We start from the raw sequence: 12,052 nt of genomic DNA, 5'->3' as shown, positions 1-12,052 counted from the left end.
ACAACACTTAGCAAAAAGCTTTTCCACTATGTCTTCCAAGCAGAAACTGTGCCAGTAGAGAAAACATCCGCAATCTTGTTTTAGAAGTCAAAGGGAGGTCTGCAGACTGATTAGCAAAAAGCAAAAGATAGTTGTCCAAAACTCCTTCTTTTCCAATCTAATGTGAGTGGAAAGGGCAAGAGAGCAGTAAAGTACTCTTTTCTATAAGTTTGGATGCTGGCCACACGCTGCCAGTGTCGTTCGTCTTAGTTCTTCGACTTTCGAAACCTGCTTCACTCTGCGACTCTGGGAGGCGAAGAAGAGGCTTTTTTGCGCACAGAGCATTGTGCTGCTTGCAGCGAGCACCGTAGAAGTCCTTGAGTCGAAAGATGCCCGGGACCAGCACTTAGCTTCATAGAGCTGCATATCTCCGTCTTCTGCTTCTCTTGTCACACAACACTTAGCAAAAAGCTTTTCCACTATGTCTTCCAAGGAGAAACTGTGCCAGTACAGAAAACATCCAAAATCTTGTTTTAGAAGTTGCCTGGAGGTCTGCAGACTGTTTAGCAAAAAAGCAAAAGATAGTTGTCCAAAACGCCTTCTTTTCCAATCTAATGTGAATGGAAAAGGCAAGAGAGTGGTAAAGTTCTGTTTTCTATATGTTTGAAAGCTACACGCACTATACTGGTGTGGTGGGGGTTGGTTCTTCCCCCTTGGGAAGCTGCCTCTCTCTCTGTCTCCCGGAGGCGAAGAAGCGGCTTCTTCGCGCACAGAGAATTGTGGCTGTTGCGTTGCGTTCCAGCCAGCGCCTCTTGCCGAACGGGGCCCGGAACGGCGCTTAGGTTCATAGAGCTCCGTATCTCAATCTTCTGTTCTCTTGTCAGACAACACTTAGCAAAAAGCTTTTCCACTATGTCTTCCAAGGAGAAACTGTGCCGGTACAGAAAACATCCGCAATCTTGTTCTAGAAGTTGCATGGAGGTCTGCAGACTGTTTAGGAAAAAGCAAAAGATAGTTGTCCAAAACGCCTTCTTTTCCAATCTAATGTGAATGGAAAAGGCAAGAGAGTGGTAAACTTCTGTTTTCTATAGTTTTGAAAGCTACGCGCATTATACGGGTGTGGTGCGGCCTGGTTCTTCGCCTTTGGGAAGCTGCCGCACTCTCTGTCTCCCGGAGGCGAAGAAGCGGCTTCTTCGCGCACAGTGATTTTCCGGTCACAGTGCGTTCCAGCCAGCGCCTTGTCCCGAAAGGCACCCAGAACGGCGCTTAGCTTCATAGAGCTGCGTATCTCCGTCTTCTGCTTCTCTTGTCACACAACACTTTCCAAAAAGCTTTTTCACTATATCTTCCAAGGTGAAACTGTGCCAGTACAGAAATCATCCGCAATCTTGTTTTACAAGTTGCACGGGGTTCTGCAGACTGTTTAGGAAAAAGCAAAAGTTAGTTGTCCAAAACGCCTTCTTTTCCAATCTAATGTGAAGGGAGAAGGCGAGAGAGTGGTAAAGTTCTCGCTCCTATAGGTTTGAAAACTAGGCGCACTATACGGGTGTGGTGCGGCTTGGTTCTTCGCCCTTGGGAAGCTGCCTCTCTCTCTGTCTCCTTGAGGCGAAGAAGCGGCTTCTTCGCGCATAAAGAGAATTTTGGCTGTCGCGGTGCGTTCCATCCAGCACCTTGTGCCGAAAGGCACCCGGAACGGCGCTTAGCTTCATAGAGCTGCGTATCTCCGTCTTCTGCTTCTCTTGTCACACAACACATAGAAAAAAGTTTTTTCCATTCTATCTTGCAAGGAGAAACTGTGCCAGTACAGAAAACACTGCATATCCTCTTCTACATTTGCAAGGACATCTGCAGACTGATTAGCAAAAAGCAAAAGATAGTTGTCCAAAACTCCTTCTTTTCCAATCTAATGTGAGTGGAAAAGGCAAGAGAGCAGTAAAGTGCTCTTTTCTATAAGTTTGGAAGCTGGCCACACGCTGCCGGTGTCGTTCGTCTTAGTTCTTCGACTTTCAAAACCTGCTTCACTCTCCGACTCTGGGAGGCAAAGAAGAGGCTTTTTTGCGCACAGAGCATGGTGCTGGTGGCAGGGAGCTCCGTAGAACACCTTGAGTCGAAAGATGCTCGGGACCAGCACTTAGCTTCATAGAGCTCCGTATCTCCGTCTCCGGCTTCTCTTGTCACACAACACTTAGCAAAAAGCTTTTCCACTATGTCTTCCAAGCAGAAACTGTGCCAGTACAGAAAACATCCGCAATCTTGTTCTAGAAGTTTCATGGAGGTCTGCAGACTGTTTAGGGAAAAGCAAAAGATAGTTGTCCAAAACGCCTTCTTTTCCAATCTAATGTGAATGGAAAAAGCAAGAGAGTGGTAAAGTTCTGTTTTCTATATGTTTGAAAGCTACACACACTATACTGGTGTGGTGGGGGTTGGTTCTTCCCCCTTGGGAAGCTGCCTCTCTCTCTGTCTCCCGGAGGCGAAGAAGCGGCTTCTTCGCGCACAGAGAATTGTGGCTGTTGCGTTGCGTTCCAGCCAGCGCCTCTTGCCGAACGGGGCCCGGAACGGCGCTTAGGTTCATAGAGCTCCGTACCTCAATCTTCTGTTCTCTTGTCAGACAACACTTAGCAAAAAGCTTTTCCACTATGTCTTCCAAGGAGAAACTGTGCCGGTACAGAAAACATCCGCAATCTTGTTCTAGAAGTTGCCTGGAGGTCTGCAGACTGTTTAGGAAAAAGCAAAAGATAGTTGTCCAAAACGCCTTCTTTTCCAATCTAATGTGAATGGAAAAGGCAAGAGAGTGGTAAACTTCTGTTTTCTATAGTTTTGAAAGCTACGCGCATTATACGGGTGTGGTGCGGCCTGGTTCTTCGCCTTTGGGAAGCTGCCGCACTCTCTGTCTCCCGGAGGCGAAGAAGCGGCTTCTTCGCGCACAGTGATTTTCCGGTCCCAGTGCGTTCCAGCCAGCGCCTTGTCCCGAAAGGCACCCAGAACGGCGCTTAGCTTCATAGAGCTGCGTATCTCCGTCTTCTGCTTCTCTTGTCACACAACACTTTCCAAAAAGCTTTTTCACTATATCTTCCAAGGTGAAACTGTGCCAGTACAGAAATCATCCGCAATCTTGTTTTACAAGTTGCACGGGGTTCTGCAGACTGTTTAGCATAAAGCAAAAGTTAGTTGTCCAAAACGCCTTCTTTTCCAATCTAATGTGAAGGGAGAAGGCGAGAGAGTGGTAAAGTTCTCGCTCCTATAGGTTTGAAAGCTAGGCGCACTATACGGGTGTGGTGCGGCTTGGTTCTTCGCCCTTGGGAAGCTGCCTCTCTCTCTGTCTCCTGGAGGCGAAGAAGCGGCTTCTTCGCGCATAAAGAGAATTTTGGCTGTCGCGGTGCGTTCCATCCAGCACCTTGTGCCGAAAGGCACCCGGAACGGCGCTTAGCTTCATAGAGCTGCGTATCTCCGTCTTCTGATTCTCTTGTCACACAACACATAGAAAAAAGTTTTTTCCATTCTATCTTGCAAGGAGAAACTGTGCCAGTACAGAAAACATCCAAAATCTTGTTTTAGAAGTTGCCTGGAGGTCTGCAGACTGTTTAGCAAAAAAGCAAAAGATAGTTGTCCAAAACGCCTTCTTTTCCAATCTAATGTGAATGGAAAAGGCAAGAGAGAGGTAAAGTTCTGTTTTCTATATGTTTGAAAGCTACACACACTATACTGGTGTGGTGGGGGTTGGTTCTTCCCCCTTGGGAAGCTGCCTCTCTCTCTGTCTCCCGGAGGCGAAGAAGCGGCTTCTTCGCGCACAGAGAATTGTGGCTGTTGCGTTGCGTTCCAGCCAGCGCCTCTTGCCGAACGGGGCCCGGAACGGCGCTTAGGTTCATAGAGCTCCGTATCTCAATCTTCTGTTCTCTTGTCAGACAACACTTAGCAAAATGCTTTTCCACTATGTCTTCCAAGGAGAAACTGTGCCGGTACAGAAAACATCCGCAATCTTGTTCTAGAAGTTGCATGGAGGTCTGCAGACTGTTTAGGAAAAAGCAAAAGATAGTTGTCCAAAACGCCTTCTTTTCCAATCTAATGTGAATGGAAAAGGCAAGAGAGTGGTAAACTTCTGTTTTCTATAGTTTTGAAAGCTACGCGCATTATACGGGTGTGGTGCGGCCTGGTTCTTCGCCTTTGGGAAGCTGCCGCACTCTCTGTCTCCCGGAGGCGAAGAAGCGGCTTCTTCGCGCACAGTGATTTTCCGGTCACAGTGCATTCCAGCCAGCGCCTTGTCCCGAAAGGCACCCAGAACGGCGCTTAGCTTCATAGAGCTGCGTATCTCCGTCTTCTGCTTCTCTTGTCACACAACACTTTCCAAAAAGCTTTTTCACTATATCTTCCAAGGTGAAACTGTGCCAGTACAGAAATCATCCGCAATCTTGTTTTACAAGTTGCACGGGGTTCTGCAGACTGTTTAGGAAAAAGCAAAAGTTAGTTGTCCAAAACGCCTTCTTTTCCAATCTAATGTGAAGGGAGAAGGCGAGAGAGTGGTAAAGTTCTCGCTCCTATAGGTTTGAAAGCTAGGCGCACTATACGGGTGTGGTGCGGCTTGGTTCTTCGCCCTTGGGAAGCTGCCTCTCTCTCTGTCTCCTGGAGGCGAAGAAGCGGCTTCTTCGCGCATAAAGAGAATTTTGGCTGTCGCGGTGCGTTCCATCCAGCACCTTGTGCCGAAAGGCACCCGGAACGGCGCTTAGCTTCATAGAGCTGCGTATCTCCGTCTTCTGCTTCTCTTGTCACACAACACATAGAAAAAAGTTTTTTCCATTCTATCTTGCAAGGAGAAACTGTGCCAGTACAGAAAACACCCCATATCCTCTTCTACATTTGCAAGGACATCTGCAGACTGATTAGCAAAAAGCAAAAGATAGTTGTCCAAAACTCCTTCTTTTCCAATCTAATGTGAGTGGAAAAGGCAAGAGAGCAGTAAAGTGCTCTTTTCTATAAGTTTGGATGCTGGCCACACGCTGCCAGTTTTGTTCGTCTTAGTTGTTCGACTTTCAAAACCTGCTTCACTCTCCGACTTTCGGAGGCAAAGAAGAGGCTTTTTTGCGCACTGAGCATGGTCCTGGTGGCAGGGAGCACCGTAGAACACCTTGAGTCGAAAGATGCTCGGGACCAGCACTTAGCTTCATAGAGCTCCGTATCTCCGTCTCCGGCTTCTCTTGTCACACAACACTTAGCAAAAAGCTTTTCCACTATGTCTTCCAAGCAGAAACTGTGCCAGTACAGAAAACATCCGCAATCTTGTTTTAGAAGTCAAAGGGAGGTCTGCAGACTGATTAGCAAAAAGCAAAAGATAGTTGTCCAAAACTCCTTCTTTTCCAATCTAATGTGAGTGGAAAGGGCAAGAGAGCAGTAAAGTACTCTTTTCTATAAGTTTGGATGCTGGCCACACGCTGCCAGTGTCGTTCGTCTTAGTTCTTCGACTTTCGAAACCTGCTTCACTCTGCGACTCTGGGAGGCGAAGAAGAGGCTTTTTTGCGCACAGAGCATTGTGCTGCTTGCAGCGAGCACCGTAGAAGTCCTTGAGTCGAAAGATGCCCGGGACCAGCACTTAGCTTCATAGAGCTGCATATCTCCGTCTTCTGCTTCTCTTGTCACACAACACTTAGCAAAAAGCTTTTCCACTATGTCTTCCAAGGAGAAACTGTGCCAGTACAGAAAACATCCAAAATCTTGTTTTAGAAGTTGCCTGGAGGTCTGCAGACTGTTTAGCAAAAAAGCAAAAGATAGTTGTCCAAAACGCCTTCTTTTCCAATCTAATGTGAATGGAAAAGGCAAGAGAGTGGTAAAGTTCTGTTTTCTATATGTTTGAAAGCTACACGCACTATACTGGTGTGGTGGGGGTTGGTTCTTCCCCCTTGGGAAGCTGCCTCTCTCTCTGTCTCCCGGAGGCGAAGAAGCGGCTTCTTCGCGCACAGAGAATTGTGGCTGTTGCGTTGCGTTCCAGCCAGCGCCTCTTGCCGAACGGGGCCCGGAACGGCGCTTAGGTTCATAGAGCTCCGTATCTCAATCTTCTGTTCTCTTGTCAGACAACACTTAGCAAAAAGCTTTTCCACTATGTCTTCCAAGGAGAAACTGTGCCGGTACAGAAAACATCCGCAATCTTGTTCTAGAAGTTGCATGGAGGTCTGCAGACTGTTTAGGAAAAAGCAAAAGATAGTTGTCCAAAACGCCTTCTTTTCCAATCTAATGTGAATGGAAAAGGCAAGAGAGTGGTAAACTTCTGTTTTCTATAGTTTTGAAAGCTACGCGCATTATACGGGTGTGGTGCGGCCTGGTTCTTCGCCTTTGGGAAGCTGCCGCACTCTCTGTCTCCCGGAGGCGAAGAAGCGGCTTCTTCGCGCACAGTGATTTTCCGGTCACAGTGCGTTCCAGCCAGCGCCTTGTCCCGAAAGGCACCCAGAACGGCGCTTAGCTTCATAGAGCTGCGTATCTCCGTCTTCTGCTTCTCTTGTCACACAACACTTTCCAAAAAGCTTTTTCACTATATCTTCCAAGGTGAAACTGTGCCAGTACAGAAATCATCCGCAATCTTGTTTTACAAGTTGCACGGGGTTCTGCAGACTGTTTAGGAAAAAGCAAAAGTTAGTTGTCCAAAACGCCTTCTTTTCCAATCTAATGTGAAGGGAGAAGGCGAGAGAGTGGTAAAGTTCTCGCTCCTATAGGTTTGAAAACTAGGCGCACTATACGGGTGTGGTGCGGCTTGGTTCTTCGCCCTTGGGAAGCTGCCTCTCTCTCTGTCTCCTGGAGGCGAAGAAGCGGCTTCTTTGCGCATAAAGAGAATTTTGGCTGTCGCGGTGCGTTCCATCCAGCACCTTGTGCCGAAAGGCACCCGGAACGGCGCTTAGCTTCATAGAGCTGCGTATCTCCGTCTTCTGCTTCTCTTGTCACACAACACATAGAAAAAAGTTTTTTCCATTCTATCTTGCAAGGAGAAACTGTGCCAGTACAGAAAACACTGCATATCCTCTTCTACATTTGCAAGGACATCTGCAGACTGATTAGCAAAAAGCAAAAGATAGTTGTCCAAAACTCCTTCTTTTCCAATCTAATGTGAGTGGAAAAGGCAAGAGAGCAGTAAAGTGCTCTTTTCTATAAGTTTGGAAGCTGGCCACACGCTGCCGGTGTCGTTCGTCTTAGTTCTTCGACTTTCAAAACCTGCTTCACTCTCCGACTCTGGGAGGCAAAGAAGAGGCTTTTTTGCGCACAGAGCATGGTGCTGGTGGCAGGGAGCTCCGTAGAACACCTTGAGTCGAAAGATGCTCGGGACCAGCACTTAGCTTCATAGAGCTCCGTATCTCCATCTCCGGCTTCTCTTGTCACACAACACTTAGCAAAAAGCTTTTCCACTATGTCTTCCAAGCAGAAACTGTGCCAGTACAGAAAACATCCGCAATCTTGTTCTAGAAGTTTCATGGAGGTCTGCAGACTGTTTAGGGAAAAGCAAAAGATAGTTGTCCAAAACGCCTTCTTTTCCAATCTAATGTGAATGGAAAAAGCAAGAGAGTGGTAAAGTTCTGTTTTCTATATGTTTGAAAGCTACACACACTATACTGGTGTGGTGGGGGTTGGTTCTTCCCCCTTGGGAAGCTGCCTCTCTCTCTGTCTCCCGGAGGCGAAGAAGCGGCTTCTTCGCGCACAGAGAATTGTGGCTGTTGCGTTGCGTTCCAGCCAGCGCCTCTTGCCGAACGGGGCCCGGAACGGCGCTTAGGTTCATAGAGCTCCGTACCTCAATCTTCTGTTCTCTTGTCAGACAACACTTAGCAAAAAGCTTTTCCACTATGTCTTCCAAGGAGAAACTGTGCCGGTACAGAAAACATCCGCAATCTTGTTCTAGAAGTTGCCTGGAGGTCTGCAGACTGTTTAGGAAAAAGCAAAAGATAGTTGTCCAAAACGCCTTCTTTTCCAATCTAATGTGAATGGAAAAGGCAAGAGAGTGGTAAACTTCTGTTTTCTATAGTTTTGAAAGCTACGCGCATTATACGGGTGTGGTGCGGCCTGGTTCTTCGCCTTTGGGAAGCTGCCGCACTCTCTGTCTCCCGGAGGCGAAGAAGCGGCTTCTTCGCGCACAGTGATTTTCCGGTCCCAGTGCGTTCCAGCCAGCGCCTTGTCCCGAAAGGCACCCAGAACGGTGCTTAGCTTCATAGAGCTGCGTATCTCCGTCTTCTGCTTCTCTTGTCACACAACACTTTCCAAAAAGCTTTTTCACTATATCTTCCAAGGTGAAACTGTGCCAGTACAGAAATCATCCGCAATCTTGTTTTACAAGTTGCACGGGGTTCTGCAGACTGTTTAGCATAAAGCAAAAGTTAGTTGTCCAAAACGCCTTCTTTTCCAATCTAATGTGAAGGGAGAAGGCGAGAGAGTGGTAAAGTTCTCGCTCCTATAGGTTTGAAAGCTAGGCGCACTATACGGGTGTGGTGCGGCTTGGTTCTTCGCCCTTGGGAAGCTGCCTCTCTCTCTGTCTCCTGGAGGCGAAGAAGCGGCTTCTTCGCGCATAAAGAGAATTTTGGCTGTCGCGGTGCGTTCCATCCAGCACCTTGTGCCGAAAGGCACCCGGAACGGCGCTTAGCTTCATAGAGCTGCGTATCTCCGTCTTCTGCTTCTCTTGTCACACAACACATAGAAAAAAGTTTTTTCCATTCTATCTTGCAAGGAGAAACTGTGCCAGTACAGAAAACACCCCATATCCTCTTCTACATTTGCAAGGACATCTGCAGACTGATTAGCAAAAAGCAAAAGATAGTTGTCCAAAACTCCTTCTTTTCCAATCTAATGTGAGTGGAAAAGGCAAGAGAGCAGTAAAGTGCTCTTTTCTATAAGTTTGGATGCTGGCCACACGCTGCCAGTTTTGTTCGTCTTAGTTGTTCGACTTTCAAAACCTGCTTCACTCTCCGACTTTCGGAGGCAAAGAAGAGGCTTTTTTGCGCACTGAGCATGGTCCTGGTGGCAGGGAGCACCGTAGAACACCTTGAGTCGAAAGATGCCCGGGACCAGCACTTAGCTTCATAGAGCTCCGTATCTCCGTCTCCGGCTTCTCTTGTCACACAACACTTAGCAAAAAGCTTTTCCACTATGTCTTCCAAGCAGAAACTGTGCCAGTAGAGAAAACATCCGCAATCTTGTTTTAGAAGTCAAAGGGAGGTCTGCAGACTGATTAGCAAAAAGCAAAAGATAGTTGTCCAAAACTCCTTCTTTTCCAATCTAATGTGAGTGGAAAAGGCAAGAGAGCAGTAAAGTGCTCTTTTCTATAAGTTTGGAAGCTGGCCACACGCTGCCGGTGTCGTTCGTCTTAGTTCTTCGACTTTCAAAACCTGCTTCACTCTCCGACTCTGGGAGGCAAAGAAGAGGCTTTTTTGCGCACAGAGCATGGTGCTGGTGGCAGGGAGCTCCGTAGAACACCTTGAGTCGAAAGATGCTCGGGACCAGCACTTAGCTTCATAGAGCTCCGTATCTCCGTCTCCGGCTTCTCTTGTCACACAACACTTAGCAAAAAGCTTTTCCACTATGTCTTCCAAGCAGAAACTGTGCCAGTACAGAAAACATCCGCAATCTTGTTCTAGAAGTTTCATGGAGGTCTGCAGACTGTTTAGGGAAAAGCAAAAGATAGTTGTCCAAAACGCCTTCTTTTCCAATCTAATGTGAATGGAAAAAGCAAGAGAGTGGTAAAGTTCTGTTTTCTATATGTTTGAAAGCTACACACACTATACTGGTGTGGTGGGGGTTGGTTCTTCCCCCTTGGGAAGCTGCCTCTCTCTCTGTCTCCCGGAGGCGAAGAAGCGGCTTCTTCGCGCACAGAGAATTGTGGCTGTTGCGTTGCGTTCCAGCCAGCACCTCTTGCCGAACGGGGCCCGGAACGGCGCTTAGGTTCATAGAGCTCCGTACCTCAATCTTCTGTTCTCTTGTCAGACAACACTTAGCAAAAAGCTTTTCCACTATGTCTTCCAAGGAGAAACTGTGCCGGTACAGAAAACATCCGCAATCTTGTTCTAGAAGTTGCCTGGAGGTCTGCAGACTGTTTAGGAAAAAGCAAAAGATAGTTGTCCAAAACGCCTTCTTTTCCAATCTAATGTGAATGGAAAAGGCAAGAGAGTGGTAAACTTCTGTTTTCTATAGTTTTGAAAGCTACGCGCATTATACGGGTGTGGTGCGGCCTGGTTCTTCGCCTTTGGGAAGCTGCCGCACTCTCTGTCTCCCGGAGGCGAAGAAGCGGCTTCTTCGCGCACAGTGATTTTCCGGTCCCAGTGCGTTCCAGCCAGCGCCTTGTCGCGAAAGGCACCCAGAACGGTGCTTAGCTTCATAGAGCTGCGTATCTCCGTCTTCTGCTTCTCTTGTCACACAACACTTTCCAAAAAGCTTTTTCACTATATCTTCCAAGGTGAAACTGTGCCAGTACAGAAATCATCCGCAATCTTGTTTTACAAGTTGCACGGGGTTCTGCAGACTGTTTAGCATAAAGCAAAAGTTAGTTGTCCAAAACGCCTTCTTTTCCAATCTAATGTGAAGGGAGAAGGCGAGAGAGTGGTAAAGTTCTCGCTCCTATAGGTTTGAAAGCTAGGCGCACTATACGGGTGTGGTGCGGCTTGGTTCTTCGCCCTTGGGAAGCTGCCTCTCTCTCTGTCTCCTGGAGGCGAAGAAGCGGCTTCTTCGCGCATAAAGAGAATTTTGGCTGTCGCGGTGCGTTCCATCCAGCACCTTGTGCCGAAAGGCACCCGGAACGGCGCTTAGCTTCATAGAGCTGCGTATCTCCGTCTTCTGCTTCTCTTGTCACACAACACATAGAAAAAAGTTTTTTCCATTCTATCTTGCAAGGAGAAACTGTGCCAGTACAGAAAACACTGCATATCCTCTTCTACATTTGCAAGGACATCTGCAGACTGATTAGCAAAAAGCAAAAGATAGTTGTCCAAAACTCCTTCTTTTCCAATCTAATGTGAGTGGAAAAGGCAAGAGAGCAGTAAAGTGCTCTTTTCTATAAGTTTGGATGCTGGCCACACGCTGCCAGTTTTGTTCGTCTTAGTTGTTCGACTTTCAAAACCTGCTTCACTCTCCGACTTTCGGAGGCAAAGAAGAGGCTTTTTTGCGCACTGAGCATGGTCCTGGTGGCAGGGAGCACCGTAGAACACCTTGAGTCGAAAGATGCTCGGGACCAGCACTTAGCTTCATAGAGCTCCGTATCTCCGTCTCCGGCTTCTCTTGTCACACAACACTTAGCAAAAAGCTTTTCCACTATGTCTTCCAAGCAGAAACTGTGCCAGTAGAGAAAACATCCGCAATCTTGTTTTAGAAGTCAAAGGGAGGTCTGCAGACTGATTAGCAAAAAGCAAAAGATAGTTGTCCAAAACTCCTTCTTTTCCAATCTAATGTGAGTGGAAAGGGCAAGAGAGCAGTAAAGTACTCTTTTCTATAAGTTTGGATGCTGGCCACACGCTGCCAGTGTCGTTCGTCTTAGTTCTTCGACTTTCGAAACCTGCTTCACTCTGCGACTCTGGGAGGCGAAGAAGAGGCTTTTTTGCGCACAGAGCATTGTGCTGCTTGCAGCGAGCACCGTAGAAGTCCTTGAGTCGAAAGATGCCCGGGACCAGCACTTAGCTTCATAGAGCTGCATATCTCCGTCTTCTGCTTCTCTTGTCACACAACACTTAGCAAAAAGCTTTTCCACTATGTCTTCCAAGGAGAAACTGTGCCAGTACAGAAAACATCCAAAATCTTGTTTTAGAAGTTGCCTGGAGGTCTGCAGACTGTTTAGCAAAAAAGCAAAAGATAGTTGTCCAAAACGCCTTCTTTTCCAATCTAATGTGAATGGAAAAGGCAAGAGAGTGGTAAAGTTCTGTTTTCTATATGTTTGAAAGCTACACGCACTATACTGGTGTGGTGGGGGTTGGTTCTTCCCCCTTGGGAAGCTGCCTCTCTCTCTGTCTCCCGGAGGCGAAGAAGCGGCTTCTTCGCGCACAGAGAATTGTGGCTGTTGCGTTGCGTTCCAGCCAGCGCCTCTTGCCGAACGGGGCCCGGAACGGCGCTTAGGTTCATAGAGCTCCGTATC

Source organism: Molothrus aeneus, chromosome 25 (assembly GCF_037042795.1).
Source record: "Molothrus aeneus isolate 106 chromosome 25, BPBGC_Maene_1.0, whole genome shotgun sequence".
Classification (NCBI taxonomy): Eukaryota; Metazoa; Chordata; class Aves; order Passeriformes; family Icteridae; genus Molothrus; species Molothrus aeneus.
This window is presented reverse-complemented; position numbering follows the sequence as displayed.